The sequence below is a fragment of the Oncorhynchus nerka genome, linkage group LG27, assembly GCF_034236695.1.
Source record: "Oncorhynchus nerka isolate Pitt River linkage group LG27, Oner_Uvic_2.0, whole genome shotgun sequence".
Taxonomy (NCBI): Eukaryota; Metazoa; Chordata; class Actinopteri; order Salmoniformes; family Salmonidae; genus Oncorhynchus; species Oncorhynchus nerka.
The window spans coordinates 99,191,060-99,194,291 of NC_088422.1; positions in this window are offsets into that span (position 1 = coordinate 99,191,060).

The window sequence follows — 3,232 nt, forward strand, 5'->3', positions numbered from 1 at the left end:
GGGTTACAGCCCACCTTGAGGAATAGACTGTCTCAACTGGGTTACAGCCCACCTTGAGGAATAGACTGTCTCAACTGGGTTACAGCCCACCTTGAGGAATAGACTGTCTCAACTGGGTTACAGCCCACCTTGAGGAATAGACTGTCTCAACAGGGTTACAGCCCACCTTGAGGAATAGACTGTCTCACAGCTGAGGAATTGTCTCACAGCCCACCTTGAGGAATAGACTGTCTCAACAGGGTTACAGCCCACCTTGAGGAATAGACTGTCTCAACCCAGGGTTACAGCCCACCTTGAGGAATAGACTGTCTCAACTGGATTACAGCCCACCTTGAGGAATAGACTGTCTCAACTGGGTTACAGCCCACCTTGAGGAATAGACTGTCTCAGCAGGGTTACAGCCCACCTTGAGGAATAGACTGTCTCAACTGGGGTTACAGCCCACCTTGAGGAATAGACTGTCTCAACTGGGTTACAGCCCACCTTGAGGAATAGACTGTCTCAACAGGGTTACAGCCCACCTTGAGGAATAGACTGTCTCAACTGGGTTACAGCCCACCTTGAGGAATAGACTGTCTCACCTGAGGAATACAGTCTCAACACCTTGAGGAATAGACTGTCTCAACTGGGTTACAGCCCACCTTGAGGAATAGACTGTCTCAACTGGGTTACAGCCCACCTTGAGGAATAGACTGTCTCAACAGGGTTACAGCCCACCTTGAGGAATAGACTGTCTCAACTGGGTTACAGCCCCTTGAGGAATAGACTGTCTTGGGTTAGCCCACCTTGAGGAATAGACTGTCTCAACTGGGTTACAGCCCACCTTGAGGAATAGACTGTCTCAACTGGGTTTACAGCCCACCTTGAGGAATAGACTGTCTCAGCAGGAGGAATTGTCTCAACAGCCCACCTTGAGGAATAGACTGTCTCAACTGGGTTACAGCCCACCTTGAGGAATAGACTGTCTCAGCTGGGTTTACAGCCCACCTTGAGGAATAGACTGTCTCAACAGGGTTACAGCCCACCTTGAGGAATAGACTGTCTCAGCAGGGTTACAGCCCACCTTGAGGAATAGACTGTCTCACCTGTATTACAGCCCACCTTGAGGAATAGACTGTCTCAGCAGGGTTACAGCCCACCTTGAGGAATAGACTGTCTCAACTGGGTTACAGCCCACCTTGAGGAATAGACTGTCTCAACAGGGTTACAGCCCACCTTGAGGAATAGACTGTCTCAACTGGGTTACAGCCCACCTTGAGGAATAGACTGTCTCAACAGGGTTACAGCCCACCTTGAGGAATAGACTGTCTCAACTGGGTTACAGCCCACCTTGAGGAATAGACTTCTCAGCAACTGGGTTACAGCCCACCTGAGGAATAGACTGTCTCAACTGGGTTACAGCCCACCTTGAGGAATAGACTGTCTCAACTGGGTTACAGCCCACCTTGAGGAATAGACTGTCTCAACTGGGTTACAGCCCACCTTGAGGAATAGACTGTCTCAACTGGAGTTACAGCCCACCTTGAGGAATAGACTGTCTCAGCAGGGTTACAGCCCACCTTGAGGAATAGACTGTCTCAACTGGGTTACAGCCCACCTTGAGGAATAGACTGTCTCAACTGGGTTACAGCCCACCTTGAGGAATAGACTGTCTCAACTGGGTTACAGCCCACCTTGAGGAATAGACTGTCTCAACTGGGTTACAGCCCACCTTGAGGAATAGACTGTCTCAACTGGGTTACAGCCCACCTTGAGGAATAGACTGTCTCAGCTGGGTTACAGCCCACCTTGAGGAATAGACTGTCTCAGCAGGGTTACAGCCCACCTTGAGGAATAGACTGTCTCAACTGGGTTACAGCCCACCTTGAGGAATAGACTGTCTCACCTGTATTACAGCCCACCTTGAGGAATAGACTGTCTCAACAGGGTTACAGCCCACCTTGAGGAATAGACTGTCTCACAGGGTTACAGCCCACCTTGAGGAATTGTCTCAACAGGGTTACCCCACCTTGAGGAATAGACTGTCTCAACTGGATTACAGCCCACCTTGAGGAATAGACTGTCTGAACTGGGTTACAGCTCACCTTGAGGAATAGACTGTCTCAACAGGGTTACAGCCCACCTTGAGGAATAGACTGTCTCAACAGGGTTACAGCCCACCTTGAGGAATAGACTGTCTCAACTGGGTTACAGCCCACCTTGAGGAATAGACTGTCTCAATAGACTGTCTCAACTGGGTTACAGCCCACCTTGAGGAATAGACTGTCTCAACAGGGTTACAGCCCACCTTGAGGAATAGACTGTCTCAACAGGGTTACAGCCCACCTTGAGGAATAGACTGTCTCAACAGGGTTACAGCCCACCTTGAGGAATAGACTGTCTCAACTGGATTACAGCCCACCTTGAGGAATAGACTGTCTGAACTGGGGTACAGCTCACCTTGAGGAATAGACTGTCTCAACAGGGTTACAGCCCACCTTGAGGAATAGACTGTCTGAACTGGGGTACAGCTCACCTTGAGGAATAGACTGTCTCAACAGGGTTACAGCCCACCTTGAGGAATAGACTGTCTCAACAGGGTTACAGCCCACCTTGAGGAATAGACTGTCTCAACTGGGTTTACAGCCCACCTTGAGGAATAGACTGTCTCACCTGTACTACAGCCCACCTTGAGGAATAGACTGTCTGAACTGGGTTACAGCTCACCTTGAGGAATAGACTGTCTCAACTGGGTTTACAGCCCACCTTGAGGAATAGACTGTCTCAACTGGGTTTACAGCCCACCTTGAGGAATAGACTCTCTCAGCAGGGTTACAGCCCACCTTGAGGAATAGACTGTCTCAACAGGGTTACAGCTCACCTTGAGGAATATACTGTCTCAACAGGGTTACAGCCCACCTTGAGGAATAGACTGTCTCAACTGGGTTTACAGCCCACCTTGAGGAATAGACTCTCTCAGCAGGGTTACAGCCCACCTTGAGGAATAGACTGTCTCAACAGGGTTACAGCTCACCTTGAGGAATATACTGTCTCAACAGGGTTACAGCCCACCTTGAGGAATAGACTGTCTCAACTGGGTTACAGCCCACCTTGAGGAATAGACTGTGTCAACTGGGTTACAGCCCACCGTGAGGAATAGACTGTCTCAACTGGGTTACAGCCCACCGTGAGGAATAGACTGTCTCAACTGGGGTTACAGCCCACCTTGAGGAATAGACTGTCTCAACTGGGT